General features: G+C 40.3%; 1 pseudogene; it reads right to left on the bottom strand.

The window, feature by feature from the left end:
- LOC145393380 (alpha-L-fucosidase-like) overlaps nt 1-17,206 on the bottom strand; it is a 46,565-nt pseudogene that overhangs the window by 5,367 nt on the left and 23,992 nt on the right.

Below are 17,206 nucleotides of genomic sequence, written 5' to 3'. Positions count from 1 at the left end.
TATGTAATACTTGTATTTTGGTAATTAATGATATGTAATACTTGTATTTTGGTAATTAATGATATGTAATACTTGTATTTTGGTAATTAATGATATGTAATACTTGTATTTTGGTAATTAATGATATGTAATACTTGTATTTTGGTAATTAATGATATGTAATACTTGTATTTTGGTAATTAATGATATGTAATACTTGTATTTTGGTAATTAATGATATGTAATACTTGTATTTTGGTAATTAATGATATGTAATACTTGTATTTTGGTAATTAATGATATGTAATACTTGTATTTTGGTAATTAATGATATGTAATACTTGTATTTTGGTAATTAATGATATGTAATACTTGTATTTTGGTAATTAATGATATGTAATACTTGTATTTTGGTAATTAATGATATGTAATACTTGTATTTTGGTAATTAATGATATGTAATACTTGTATTTTGGTAATTAATGATATGTAATACTTGTATTTTGGTAATTAATGATATGTAATACTTGTATTTTGGTAATTAATGATATGTAATACTTGTATTTTGGTAATTAATGATATGTAATACTTGTATTTTGGTAATTAATGATATGTAATACTTGTATTTTGGTAATTAATGATATGTAATACTTGTATTTTGGTAATTAATGATATGTAATACTTGTATTTTGGTAATTAATGATATGTAATACTTGTATTTTGGTAATTAATGATATGTAATACTTGAATTTTGGTAATTAATGATATGTAATACTTGTATTTTGGTAATTAATGATATGGAATACTTGTATTTTGGTAATTAATGATATGGAATACTTGTATTTTGGTAATTAATGATATGTAATACTTGTATTTTGGTAACTAATGATATGTAATACTTGTATTTTGGTAATTAATGATATGTAATACTTGTATTTTGGTAATTAATGATATGTAATACTTGTATTTTGGTAATTAATGATATGTAATACTTGTATTTTGGTAATTAATGATATGTAATACTTGTATTTTGGTAATTAATGATATGTAATACTTGAATTTTGGTAATTATTGATATGTAACAAAAAGTAGTGGTAGGTGGTGGCCACCATCATCCACTCACTTGATGTAGTGCTGCCTACTTCTTCCTTAGCCTTTATCATTCTTTTTCTGTGCCTGCCCTCCTCTCTTCCTATTTCTCCCATCTTTCTTGTCACTTCTTATTGCTTTTCTTTCTTTTACAGGTGGCTTTACATTGAGTGACGAGTCAAATGGTTTCCTGTAAGCCAAGAAACCATTTACAACGCTGGGTGGTAACCATAAAACCAAACCACACGTGCTCCCTACGTGTCAACAAGTGGGTTGGTGGAGGATTAATGCCCCTTCCCGTAAAACAAATAACTCAGAGTCAAATGGCCACCCCTTGCTGGATTATGGCGTCTGGCAATAGATAGACAGAGCAAAAAGTTTTTTTTTTTTTTTATTTACTTGAAAATTGACTAAATGGATTTCTCCAATTATCTGAATGTTCTCAAGACAAAAGTTTTATACTGGCAAGGAGAAGGCCTTTCTCTGAGGCTGTGACTGCTGTATAGCCTCTGCCCACTGGCTTTAGTATGACCAACAGTTGTTTTGTTGTGGTTAGGTCCCTTGTGAAATGAGAGTCTTGAAGCTTCGGATTCGAAATTCCATATTTATGTATGGTAGTTTGGAAAGGGTTGATATGTTTGAAACTTCAGGTTCAAACTGGTGTCAGTGATTCATAGGTCTGTGTTCAGTTGTGGTGTGAATTTGTTTATGAAGCACCTTTCTCTGGTCTTTCTCAATGGGGAATCATCCTTTTGTACTTACAGAAGGGCATTATGTTAAATTTATTGTTTCTGCCTGCGAATTTTCTTAAGTGGATGTTTACATAATTATGAACCTTCATTGTGATTAATATGATCTCTTAGGAAGGCTGATGCGGTGCCACAGATTTGAAGTCTCCGCTGTAGAATTATCTTTCCATCCACTACAGCCAATCACATCAATGCAATTTTGCGTTTTGCAGCTAATTTTGAATATATAATTTGAATAAATGGATAAAAATTTACAGCCTTCTATCGTTACAGTGCAAGATTTTGAAAATCCAGATAACTAGCGAAATGTGTTTAGTCAATCTTGAAGACACACACACACACACACACACACACACACACACACACACACACACACACACACTTTTCATGACAAATATCAGTAACTGCCAAAACAGAAATATTTAAGAAGCTGTAGTCAATCTTCAAGAACTAATTTAAGAATAACAATTTATAAATGAAATATGCCATTAATCAGTACAGATAAACATTAAACAATATTTTTATTCACGTGTTCCATCTCCTGTATGTATGTATGTTGTATGCCGCTCGTGTAGTATACACAACACTGTGTACAACATCAATACTGCCCTATACAAATATCTCCCAAGGAAAAAAAATAATCTTTTACTGGACTGTATGAATGTATATACAATAAATAAATAAATAAATAAATAACTGTACATATGTGTGCATGTGTGTGTGTGTGTGTGTGTGTGTGTGTGTGTGTGTGTGTGTGTGTGTGTGTGTGTGTGTGTGTGTGTGTGTGTGTGTGTGTAACCCGCTTTCACTATGCACGGCTACGGCATTCAAGGTTTGGTGCCGAATATTTGCATGAGGATGTCTCTGCCTCAAAGCAAGATCATCAACACAATATGGACAACACGCACCTGAAAAGATCTCCTCCCAGTTCTTTATTTTAAAGTAGAAAATAAAGAAAAACGAAATTATCATGGCCGTAGACGCAGAAAGGCTAAAGAAACTAACTGGACGCAGAATCATTGTGGGTTCGGGGGAATTGAAACAGCCTCCTATCCCTAATCCCGATCGGCAAGAAAATATCCACATTTTTCTACGAACGGAATTTTGTATGGGCTATATCTACAGGCTTGCTCAAAATTTATCTTAAAATTCCTTAAGGGCAGGAGGGACTTGGGAAAGGGGTCATTTTTCTTTCTTTTTTTAATCAGGAAATTCAGATTTGTGGAAACAGCGTAATACAAACATTCTAACTTCGAAAAACGCCCAAAACATCCCACGGAATATACCTGGCCAGACAACCCGATCGTGTGATTTTATATTTGATCTCAGGAACTCGATCATTACCTCCCCATAAGCTACCTATATTAAGCTCCTATGTTGGTCTTATCAGTGGAATTCTTGGCGTTTGGTAAGGGCGCATCCACAGGTGTGCTCAAACAAGTGTTGGCAACATGTAAGCAACACAATAATGAACACGCTGCAAACATGTTGGGAACAGCAGCGTCCAGATCATGTTGGCAACATCATGATGAAGTTTCAGCTGCCTGGTATGGACACACTTATCCCATCGCTTCTGCTGCCAGTGTTCGAGGCTGCACTGAAACATGTTTGCATACATCTGTCCAAATACTGCTGCAAACATATTCCCGAACATGTTGCCAGCTGTGTTGCCAACATAAATAGGAGCACACGTGTGGACGCGCGCTAAGAGATACACACAAAGACACGAAGAAAGATGCAAACGAAGATAGTAATAATAATGTAAGCAATGATAAAGACAGAGGGCAAGATTATGAGCAGCGACAGAGAGGAACTGATGTATTTGTGTAGTTATACTTACATACATATATACATACACACACACACACACACACACACACACACACACACACACACACACACACACTAGATATCATTAGCCAAGAAAACTGTTGGGACCAAAAGCTCCTGGATCTCGTGCAAGAGTTTTTCCTAACGCAACATGCGAGGGAAACCACCAGAAAAAGAGGACTCGATGTACCTTCAATGCTAGATCTCATATTTACTAGGCAAGAAAATGATATTGACAGTTTAATATATCACCCTCCACTCGGCAAAAGCGATCATGCAGTACTAAATTACACCATCAGGATAGCATATGACACAGTTAACAGCAATGAAAGTTACAAAAAGAGCCTAAACTATAAAAAGGGAAATTATCAAGACCTAAAGAAGTATTTCTTAGAAGTTGATTGGGAAAATGAGCTTAGAGGACAAGATTTAAATGCTGTATATAGAAAATTCTGTGAATTTTATGAAATAGGAGTCCAGAAGTACATCCCACAGCACAAAGAAGCAGATAAGAAAATACAGAAATGGTTCAATACAGAATGTAAATAATCAAAAGAAAGAAGAGATTTGTTGTGGAATAGATACAGAAGACACAATAGTGAAAGGGCATATAATAATTACAAACAGGCAAGAAACGATTATACAAGAATAAGGAGGGAAGCCCAAAAACAGTTTGAGGAGGATATAATAAATAAAAGTAGTGATCAACCAAAGCTATTATACAGCTACATCAGAAGCAGAACCAAAGTGAAAGATATAATACAATCCATTACGGACGAGGGAATCACCTATACACAAGAGAAAGATATTTGTGAAGCACTAAATAAGAATTTCCAATTAGTTTTTACTGAAGAAAAAAAATTTGAGAAGGACTATGTGGAACATGCATGTCCACACATACTACCAGATATACAAATATCAGAAAAAGTAATACAGGAGGAGTTAAGTAAATTAGACAGAGGAAAAGCAAGTGGTCCTGATGAAATTTCATGTTGGGTACTACGAGAATGTGCAAAGGAGTTAAGTAAACTATTATTTTTAATTTTCAAGAAATCCTTGAGTCAAGGTAAACTACCTGATATTTGGAAGAAAGCAAACATCGTTCCCTTATTTAAGAAAGGGAATAGACAAAATCCACTCAACTACCGACCAGTATCACTAACCAGTGTTGTAGGCAAGGTATTAGAAAAGCTTATAAGAAAAGCTTGGGTAAATCATCTAGAAGAACACAGTATGATAACAGAAAGACAGTTTGGTTTCAGAAAAGGAAAATCATGTGTTACTAATCTGTTCAACTACTATGACAGAGTAACAGACACAATACAGGAAAGAGAAGGATGGGTGGACAGTATCTATTTAGATTTCAAGAAAGCATTTGACACAGTACCACACCAAAGACTTTTATGGAAACTGTACCATCAATGAGGAATTCGAGGCAAACTGTTTTCTTGGATGCAGGATTTTCTCATAAAAAGAGAAATGAGAACAGTACTAAGGGGGAAACTACTCATCATGGAAAGAAGTGACTAGTGGAGTACCACAAGGTTCAGTGCTGGCACCAATCATGTTTTTAGTGTATATAAATGATATAAACAGTAACACTGGAAATGAGAGCTATCTAAATATGTTTGAAGATGATGGAAAAATACAAAGGAGAATTACTAACACAGACTCTTGTAAAGAGCTACAAGAAGAATTAAATAAACTTCATGAATGGAGTAATACATGGCAAATGGAATTCAATGTGGACAAGTGTCATGTAATCAAGTTTGGTAAAAGTGGAAAAAGACCTGATTGGGATTATACGTTAGGAAATAAAACCCTACACACATCAGAAAGAGAGAAGGACCTAGGTGTGATTATCAATAACAGACTATCTCCAACTGACCACATCAGCGAGAAGGTACGGAACATGTATACACTGCTTGCAAATATGAGAATAGCATTCACATACATAAATGAAGACATGCTAAGAAGGATAATAACATCATTCATTAGACCAACCCTGGAGTAAGCATCAGTAGTCTGGAGTCCTCATCTCAAAAAGCATATAGACAAGATTGAAAAAGTTCAAAGGGCCGCTACAAGATGGATACCAAGCTTAAGGGACCTAAGCTGCGAAGAAAGACTAAATAAACTGAATCTACCAACACTACAGGAGAGAAGGAAAAGACGTGACATTATAATGCTATATAAATGCATATCAGGGAAGGAGAAAATAGACATAAATGATTACTTAACATATGGGGAAGCATCAGCAAGAGGACACTGCAAAAAACTGCATAAGAAGAGAGGTGATAAAGACGTAAGGAAATTCAGTTTCCCAAACAGAGCAATTGATCAATGGAATGCACTACCGAATGAAATAGTGTGTGCCAAAAAATTCACAAATTTAAGGATATGTACGATAAATATGGTTTAAGACACGGAACAGTACGAGCTTGACTCATTCCTGTAAAGATACAATTAGGTAAGAACAGAAAGAGAGAGAGAGAGAGAGAGAGAGAGAGAGAGAGAGAGAGAGAGAGAGAGAGAGGCTAGCAAATACCTGTAGTGCACCCTGATATCCCAGCATTGAGATGTGTGTGGATGGTGTGGGTAGAACAGATCCCAGCACCAGCACATCACCTGGAGGCCACGTCAGCACTATACCGTACACAGTGCCTTACTTCTGAGTGTACCTGCAGTGGAAGAGACAAGATTAGATGGACACTGCAGATTCTCACCCATTCACTACTCTCTCTGTCTCTGTCTGCCTGTCTGTCTGTCTGTCTGTCTGTCTCTCTCTCTCTCTCTCTCTCTCTCTCTCTCTCTCTCTTAACATGACAAATATTTCCAAACTCTTTCAGTCAGTAATGCTCATAGTCAATTCCTCCCCAAACAACAGAAAGCATCCTTTTTTCTCATACTCTTTTGTTGTGTGTTTCTCATTACTGTCACATAAAATACTTCCCGTAACACCTTCCATTGAGTCAGCCAACCGAGAAGGGATAGCAAAATTCTCCTTATGGTAGTCCATACATGTGGTGCACGTACCATACACCTGGCGTGAGGGAATCATTCTGGTGCGTCCACGGCTTCGACTCATACACCGCCTGGCCGTTCACCCCCAGCCACCACCCAAGTTGTCTCAGCCGCTCCTCCATGATGGCGGGAATACGGCCGTCGTGTGTGGGACCAGCGTTGATCAGAATATTACCTGCAATAAATATCTGTATAAAAACATGAAGAAACACTCGCAGAATGGAACACCTACTCTCATCTCTACAGGACCCAGATCCGAGGCTTTCTGGATGCCTGCCAGGGGAAGAACAGATGGTGTGGGATCCCTCATTCACATTACCCTTTCCCATTTCGCCATTTAAGAATGCAGGGAATACAAGGACATTTTTTCTCTTCTACCCCATGGATTAGTTATATGATTATCACCTGGCATAACAGGTGATTTCTGGGAAAAGTTGAAATCCTTTGGCTTGTCACTCAGCATATGCTCACATAACTGAAATATTATATTTACATTGAGACTAAGCATGTTTACCTCCACAGCTAATGGTCGATGCCAGCTCTGAGATGACTGCGTTTATAGTGAGGTAGTCAGTGACCGGTGCGTTGCGTCGATACCCCCACGACCGTTTGTCCAGCGTCATGCAGTTCTCCCACTTGTGTGGCTGTAACACTCCTGCAACACACACAGGAAATACATCACTAGAATGGTGGGTCAGTGGTTGCAGTGTTTATCTCCTGATGATACTGTACGTTGTGGTGCTGTGAACCCTGGGTGGAGCAAAGCAGCTGCTGTGCCCACCTGGAAGCCATGTCTCCTCATATTTCCTTGTACCTGGTCATGGAGAAGGACCCTGGTCAGACCCGAGTGAGGTACAGTCTGCCACAAGATGGTGCCATTTCCCTACACGGTGTATGTTTGTACTGGATGGTCCCACAGAAGCAGTTGCTTACCTGTGGCCGACCAGACAGACCGGGGTTAAACAACAGCCTCCTGATCTCAAGTACCCATATTCAGGGTTCGAGTCTAACTATGGTAAATTTGCTTTTGTTGTCTTTAATTGTCGGACGTCAATCAGATTAAATTTTATAAGATTTGTAGCAGCAAAAGTGTTAAATTTCATTCTCGGTGCATGTCCATTTATTTGGTCGTTGTCACCCTTGTGGGTATTCTTGATGACATAAACAGACTCTGACACGCGCGCGCACACACACACACACACACACACACACACACACACACACACACACACACACACACAAAACAGCTAATGCAATACTTCAGCTGTCACTGACACTGTCATTACTACAGAAATTCCTTCCAGATAGTACCTGGGTAGTGTGAGATGTAGACCAGTAGTTCACACACACACACACACACACACACACACACACACACACACACACACACACACACACACAATACTGCCAATGCAATACTTCAGCTGTCACTGGCACTGTCATTACTACAGAAATTCCTTCCAGATAGTACCTGGGTAGTGTGAGATGTAGACCAGTAGTTATACCATTAGGAATTCAGGTAATTCTTAGAGACTCTGTACAACTACTGGATACTTTACTGGGAGGGAGCTGTGTTACGCTCTGGGAGTCTAGTAGTTCTGTCTCCCTTTCATTCCGTAGAGAGGCAAGTGAGTTTCTGCTCAACTATCATGACGTTACGCTGCGTTAAGGAATTCTCGGCTGTGTACACATAAAACAATCTACTCGGCGTTCCCTTCCTGAGCCTGCAGTTTGGCCAGAGGAAGAGATCAGCACTAATTCATTGCATTCAGGCAGCTTTTGAATCGTGACGACTAAGCAACAAACACCCTTTCAGAGCAGCTTATGCTGGGAGAAATTCCAGCTATCATTCTTCCTCTTAGGACAAGGTCTGGTCCTGCAGGAAACCTTATACGGATTGATACGGATACTCAAAAGAAGGATGGAACTGTCAACATAACATGCTAAGCTCAGTAAATCAATAGGAGCAACAAAGCTGGTGACAGAACCGTGATTATCATGGCTTGTAGCTCGCAAGGAAGAACAGTGACCATCTTTAACAGCTATGGAGCGACTGGAAAGGAAAAGTAAGACGAAAACACAGGAAAGGAGATAGGAAATGTAGGGGGGCAGTTTGGAAATTAAAAACATATGCCCGACGAAAAGAAGAATAGCAAGTATTGAACTGAAATCCTAGAAAGAAAGTGAGAGGGAATTGTGCGGAATGTAAGATCACCAGTGTAGCGTCCCTGATGGAATCAGTATTGGCAACCAGAAAGATTATAAGAAGAAATGTATTTCAAATCTTACATTTGATGGTGGGCTGAAAGGCTTAAGAAGCACAATAAATTAAAGCAACTGGGAGAGAGAAGACCGAGTCTGATCACCTTTCTTCAGTACCGACTAAGTGAGGGTAAGCTTCCAGCCAGATGGAAAAAAGCCACTTGACAAGGGCGAAAGAGTCAGCCTAGGATGGGTGTCAGCATGGAAGCACAGTTTTTGAAAACTTCAGAACCACCACCCACTGACCACTACTATTTTCCTGCCTGGATTACGAGTACAGTGCTCTTGTCGGTGTAGGGGGATCAGAGATAGTAAGCTATATTGAGACCCCACCTATTCTCGCCAGGAATGCAATGGCCTTTACAGATGAGGAAGCGCCCATGTGACCTATTATTGGCTAACATATATCGCCCATCATTCTCACCTGGATTATAGCGTTCTTTACAGGTGCATATAGATCCAAAATAATAAGCTACAGCACGAGGCATTCCACCTATCACTGAGCACCATCTGTTATTCTCACCTGGATTATAGCACCCCCACCTCTCAGTGACCGCCTATAATATACCCTCACCAGTTTCTCACCTGAATTATGACATTTTGTACAGGTGAAGAAAGAGCAATGGCGACATATAATGTCAAGTTCTCATCTATCATTGATCACCATCTATAACGGACCTACACCTACAATTGGTACCATTTATAATTATCCATCAGATTCTCACCTGGATTACAGTGGTCCTTACAGGTGTGGAAGGATCCATGACGATAGTGTCACCCCCATCATGCACCATCATCTGTCATTTGCACTCAGATTACACTGAACTTCCGATAATCCGGCAGCCGATGATTTGAAAAACCCGATGGTTTGGAATTTTCAGCCCAGGGTCATTTTTAGCTTTTTTAGGTAAAAAGTCGAGAGCAATCGGGAAAAAATGAAAAATATAGAAAAATAGCTGAAAGTGGTGCGCCGAACTATCCAATTCCACACCCATGCCGAGATTCAGGAGGTCCCGGATGTTATTTTTTTTGGGTGTGTTTTGAACATTTTCAGGTACCTGTCTGTTAGTCTGGAAAATCTGATAATCCGGAAGGTCCATGGGCTACTGTATTCCGGATTAAAGAACTTTTACTGTATATTGGTCTATACACATGTAGAAGGGATTATGGTTATCCGTTATTGATCACACCTACTACTGACCATCATCAATCGTTGCCATCAGCATAAGTGTTTATACAGATGCAGAAATTCCTTAAGATTACCCATTGTTCACCCTAGTTAGTCTCACCTGGATTATAGCGATCCTTACAGGTGTAGAAGGACCCATGATGACAGCTTGTGCCAAGGCCCCACCTGTCATTGACCACCACTGTGTCCTTGACGGGGGACTCGTTGAACAGCCACGCCAGGAACACGGTGGAGTTCCAGTACCAATCTGCTGTGTCAGCAGCCCCGTCAGACCACACCACCTCGGGATGGTAGTTGTTTACCTGTGGCACACATTTATTATATACCGTTAGGGTAAATGTACAGTTGGTGGTCATTACTGCATACTGATTTATTCATTGTGTTATCATTATACACCTATTTCTTGCTCAACGCGGCCACGCTTGCTCGCGTGTGTGAGTGATAACCCGTACAGTTAATCCGATTGTAGCCAAATTTACCATAATGAGAGAGAAATAATCAAGGGGTTGACCTACTGTTTTTTGAAACATATCAAAGGTCAAGGTGGCATGGCTAGGTCAAAATTTAACCTAGTAAGATCAACTTAAGGTTTTTGACCGTTTCAGACTAAACTGGGTGCAAGAGTTGAGGCTAATGAAAAAAAAAAGTGTTTGATTTTGAGGATGATCAGTCAAAGATCAAGGTCACACATCAAAGTCAGATTTCAACCAGAGTGTCTGTGTGAACAAAATAACTAAAAAACAGGTTTAATCTGATGTGGCGCAAACTTGATGGAAGGCTTAAGGATCAGCGACGGAGCTGACCAACTGCTTTAGAGAACAATAGGTTAAAGGACCAGGCCAAGTGACTAGGTCAACTTAACAGCTTCAGTCGTCTTCACAAATTTCAAGGAAGGGTTTAAAGGTCGGCATGATGAAGACATGCGATTTTAGGAGTAGTCAGTCAAAGGTCAAGATAAAAGGGAAAGGTCAGAATTCCAGTCCACAGGAAGAGGTTCAGGTAGAATTTTTGACGTGATTTGGACCAAAAGTGGTGAAAGGGTTCAGTGTAAGACAGAAATGAAGCAATTCGATTTTGAAGCATTTGATCGAAAGTGAAGATCACAGGGCAAAGTTAAATTTTTAGCCCTTAGATTAGTTCGTGGGCGTGGGTGTTGCACTGTCTGTTTCTCCTTGTTAATTAAAAAATAATATTATTATTAGTTATCATCATCATCATCATCATCATTATTATTAGTTATCATCATCATCATTATTATTATTATTATTATTATTATTATTATTATTCTCCACATATTACATAGGTGGAGGCTTGTTTTCGCTGGTATTATTCTTCCTGCCTCAGAGTCTCATAACGATTCCAGAAGAACAGGAGACCATGCGAGGAATCTGAAGGGCCCAGGTTGTGTGTCATGGCACGGGCCATTGTTGATAGAAAAAAAAAAATATCCAGATCCTTTACCCACAGTGAAAGGACATGTCAGAAAGAGTCATATCAGTAATGTGTTGTGAACGAGATGAATTGGTCGTGCCTACTGAAGATTTCAACACGACCTGCGCAAGGCATCTGAATGGCCCAGGTTATGTGTCCTGGTGTGGGCCATTGCTGAGAGAAAAAAAAATCCAAATCTCCCTAATGGGGTTAAGGTCATTGTAAGAAAGAGTAGCTAGGTGGAGTCTAGTGACTGTCTGCAGGACAGTTTCAGAGTTCTAGTTATAATAATAATAATAATAATAATAATAATAATTATTATTATTATTATTATTATTATTACTGCAACAGGAGGGGCGCCCATCATCGACTCACTCGATGTTGTGCTGTCTACAGGTGACTACTGTACACTGACTGACAACCAATTGGGTTTCTGTAACCCAGGAAATCATTTACTACTCTGAGTTGTAACCATATAACCAAATGACGACTGGTGGTCTGGTGGGTTAAAATGCTGCAGCTGGATGGCGCCTGTAATGGTTTCCGTCTGAGGAATGGATGGGGTTTATTGCTCACGTGACGCCACACAGGGTCGAGTGAGCTTGGTCAACCTGACCTTCAGTGTTGGGACCGAATACCCTAACCCGGAGCCCCTAAGCTCCTGATGGGGAAGAAAAGGAATAGCTGCTGCTGCTGCTGCTGCCGTTGCTGTTGCTGCTGCTGCTGCTGTTGCTGTTGCTGCTGCTGCTGCTGTTGCTGTTGCTGCTGCTGCTGCTGTTGCTGTTGCTGCTGCTGCTGCCGTTGCTGTTGCTGCTGCTGCTGCTGTTCTGTTGCTGCTGCTGCTGCCGTTGCTGTTGCTGCTGCTGCTGCTGTTCTGTTGCTGCTGCTGCTGCTGATGATGATCATCATGATCATGGTCATGATCATGATCTTGATCCTTTCAGCTGAAAGACGTCATTTGTATTAACCTGTACTCTAATCTTGATTTGGCCAGAAAGGGTTAACAGTATTTGGCTTACAGCATACACACAGACACGCAGACCACACAAACTGTCTGACTTACAGGGGAGTGACGTAGGAAGAAAAAGGAAAAGAAAATCTGATTGAACCCTTCCAGCCAATGGACATAATTTTCAGTTTATCCCGCTGCTGCTGACCAGTGTTATTCACATTAATAGGGCATTTATGTGAAGGAGTTAACGAAGGCTATATCCATCCAGGTGAAGCGGTTAATAAAGACCGTATGTAAACCTCGGCCACTTTCGCCTGGAGGCTGTATGACTAGAGTGAAAAGGACGCCTTCGAGGTTGTGTAATTATCATCATCTTGACCTCTTTTCCCACCTATGGCTTTGGTGAGGTATGAACATAAACAAAGGAAATACACAAGTAGAAGAGCCATCAAGAACATGCTCCGTGAAATGGCCACACTATCATTCACACATCATTCAAGCCCTCGCAATCCTGGCGCCATCTCACAAGCATAACAATCTGCTCAAGCTGTTTGTGTATTTTTGAGATTAGTTACACACACACACACACACACACACACACACACACACACACACACACACACGCACGCACGCACGCACGCACGCACGCGCACGCACGCACACACACACACACACACACACACACACACACACACACACACACACACTTGCCAGACAGAGTATTTCCTTTGACAATTGAGTTACAGGAGAGATGTGTCAAACCCTTACCATGTACTGTCTGCTCCAGGAGTCGTTTTACCCCCTGCCACCCCACTCTTACTGATGTGGCAACGGCGTACTGCTCGCATGGGTAGGAGGCAGACAGCAGATTTATATATATATATATATATATATATATATATATATATATATATATATATATATATATAGTCTAATACAGTAAATCGACATATCAAGACGCGGTTGAATGTTCCACGGAGGATATAATACAGAATGGAATCACTGTGAGGGTATGTGGTGCTACTTACAATGAATAATGCTGCCTCTGATGAAGAAAGTGGTGGCGAGGTGGAAGAGGTAGGGTGATGGAGGGGGTGAGGTAAGGGAAAGGAGAAAGAGGGGGGGAAGTCAGGAGAATGGGAATGTGAACTGAAGTGGTGGTGAAGCATCGAAGCACCGTGAATGGGAGACGAAGAGAGGAGGGGAAGGGGAATGAAGCTGTCCCACGTTTCCACTGGGTTACAATGGGTAATAGTGATACTGCCCTAGCTCCCTTCCGTCATTGTCAAACCTGTGGAAATAGCACTGAAAATTTGTGCTCATTACGTTAATTTTCAGGCTGCTGACATGGTTGGAGTATGAAGCTATGAAACCATCGTAAAAGTAAAGGTAAAATTAAGCTTATAAATACGGTACAGTGTTTAAATTAATCTTATTTACCAAAGATGTATGAATATCAAATGCATGTAGTTATTCCTCTTATGGTGAAGATGTCCAGAGTCTTCAGGACAGTTTGTCAGGGCTGAACAACATTGCAGTAAGCGAGTAAGCGAAATATCAAAACACTTAAAATTACAAACTTTTTGCTAATGTCAAAACTTAAAATGCTAGGGAGTTGTCTTAATAACGAAACATTTAATATGTGGAGTCAGAGCAAGTTACCTTTTAGAGTAGTCCAAAAATTTATAAATATTCAGGTATAAGGCAGAGGTAGAGAGGTCCCATTGCTCTATACTACGACAGTGTCCGTCCGGTCCTGTCGTGGTTACATCTAATCTGCATGTGCCATTTTGCAGTATTATTTGACTTAAGATTACATTGTGCTTAACTTAACATATGTCCTTAACTATACATCATTGCAGTGAGTCCTTTAACAAATGTATTAGTGGGAAGATAAGTCCTAAAATGGTTTGCCCTTAAATATACTTGGTTGCAGAGATTCAACCCATTTACATTTCATAGCTTCAAATATTCATCCACGAGCAACAAACCAAGGCCGTTTTTTTGTTGCCTTTAGTACCTTCTCCCTCTAGGCGGAGAAGAGTAGGAGGTTATGGGGACATCCAGGCCCTAAAAACTCACAAGGCCTTAGTAATCGTAAACTGTGAGGTGTTCGTAACCCTGCAGTTCACAAGTTGTTTTGCCGCTTCATTCTCACTTCGGCATTCCTGTTCTCCTGACTTTTCTCCCTCCCCCCTCTCCCCTCCCTTACTGTGGGTAACACCACATCACCTTACAGAGATTCCACATTATATTATATCCCCGGTGGGTCATTCGACTGCATGTTAATATGTCGATGTACTGTATCACAATACTTAATACGAAAAATCTCTGCTGTCTGCCTCCCACCCACACGACTAGTACGCCGCTGCCACATGAGTGAGAGCGGGATGGCAAAGGGTAACATGGTCCCCGAAGCCGACTGTACTCCTCCGTAAATACTTCATCCAGCAAAATCCCTGTAAACTCTACCTTCACTGACCTTCATACCTTGTTTTCTCACACATTTATCTTATCTATCCAGCTTCTTCGTGGCTTACCATATTTCCAAACACCTTCGAACTCACTCACATAGACCCTATTCTTCTCATTTCTTGGTTCTGGAGAGGGACGCCTTCATGTGGTGGCACTGATATAACTACGTATCAACTACACGGTTATACACAAGCCCCTCAACTAACTCCCCATCCCCTGGAAGGAGGATGGTGGACTGGGCTGTGACAACTTAAGCCTACAATCACTGGGTTCACTTTTCAGATGAGCCTGGTGCGACAACAACAACAACAACAACAACAACAACTTCTCTTCATGCGACTATACTATTTAAGCTCGCTCCTCTACATTATTATCAACAGGCTCCTTACTCCACATCTTTCGCGAATCGCGTTATATCTCATCCCCTTCTTTCTATGCATTCCACACACATTCCCCAATAGTCCCAGATCCACTACTATTACTTTCTCATTCTGTCATGCATAGTCCCACTTCCACTGCCTTTACTTTCTACTTCGTGCATTCATACCATTACAAAGTCTGACACTGATACGTTAATGTGGGTACTAACACACTTTCATGCCATCCTCTTGCAGCCTCCACACCCAGTCCTCTGTTTTATATCAAGACATTCATTGCACCAACTACATTTCCCTCTGCTCTCCTGATTAACTCTAGGACTATCGTAGCTCAGTCAAGTCGTCTGTCAGTAGCTGGAATATGAGTCTAGAGTTGTCCCGACCATGACATGACTAAAGGAAAAGGAATGAAAAATCTCAGGTTCCCATGCGTCTCACTCTCAGCTGAATAAAATGGCCTGGTGTTAGTTGAATAAAATACCAGGGCTGCTCCGATTATGAGAGGGTTAAAGAAAAAGCTGTCTGACTTACCAGCTCATACAACTCTGGCATGGTTTTCCTGGTCACAAACTCGTGTGTTTGGAAGCTGCTCTACTTAAGGTGCTTTTTTTCTCACCAACAAAACGCTTCTGTAATCATTTTATAAGCTTGTTTCTGAAACCTACCATCATTTCGAATTGGGCACTTTTTTTTTTTTCTTTTCTTTTTTTTTTTTCACACCCTCGAGCACCAAGTGAGCGGGTGTTATATTTTGATCGGCACGCTGCATGCTGGCGTGTGTTAGCTGTGAAATTCGAGCAATTTTTGTGTGATTTTCACCAATTTCGTGAGAGTTGAGGTTCAGCAAGGGTCTGCGTGAATAGGTCAAAAGTGAAGGACACACGGCACAGTCAACTAAACCGCTGAGTTGATATAGATAAACATGGTGAAAGAGATATTAAAGGTAAGGAAAGGATGAAAGAACTGAGTTTTGAAAATAATAAATCAAACTTCAAAGTCAGTGATGAAAGTCAAAATTTGACTTGCGTGAGTCTGTGTGAGCTAAATCACTGAAACAGTTTTGATTCTGCTCTTGAGCAAACTTGCTGGAAGAGTTGAGGGTCAGTCAAGGGGCTAAGGTAGGCATTTGAAAACAACAGGTCAAGTGGAAGGTGGCATGGCAAGGTCAACTTAAAGAGTTTTCTCCTGTTAATACCAAACCGGGTGGAATGGTTCAGGGTTAAGCAAGAGCAAAGGAATCTGCCTTTGAGAATAATCAGTCAAAGGATATGGTCACAGGGCAAAGTCAACTATTAAGATTATTTCGTAAGGCCAACTTGAAGACTGCTGACCTGACCTAGAATAAACTTGATGAAAGGGCTACGGGTAGAGTGAGGATGAATGCACTGAATTCTGCGAAAAATCAGTGAAAGGCAAAGGTCACAGGATAAGATCAAATGTCGATCCACTTATCGGTGTGTGTGTGTGTGTGTGTGTGTGTGTGTGTGTGTGTGTGTGTGTTCTCCATTTGGCCAGTATTCCTGTTTTATTGCTAATGTCGGCAGTGACCCAAGTGTGCATGAGGTACAGCAGGTATATTCTCTCTCTCTCTCTCTCTCTGTATGTGTGTGTGTATGAGAGAGAGAGAGAGAGAGAGAGAGAGAGAGAGAGAGAGAGAGAGCATTACAGTTGAAACATTTTGGATCATAGTTTGATCAGATTTGAAGAGAATGTTGTGAGTCAGCCCTGGACTGGCCTACCGGTTTTGAGGAAAAAACAAATGAAAGTCCAATTAAATTCAAAGAGTTGGCCATGTTTGACCTCTTTGATCCGATTTACACTAAACCTGGTGAAACTGTTGAGGATCAGA

This window comes from Coenobita brevimanus, chromosome 24 (assembly GCF_032717465.1).
Source record: "Coenobita brevimanus isolate Jiangsu-jjx chromosome 24, ASM3271746v2, whole genome shotgun sequence".
In the NCBI taxonomy this organism is placed as follows: domain Eukaryota; kingdom Metazoa; phylum Arthropoda; class Malacostraca; order Decapoda; family Coenobitidae; genus Coenobita; species Coenobita brevimanus.
This window is presented reverse-complemented; position numbering and strand designations above follow the sequence as displayed.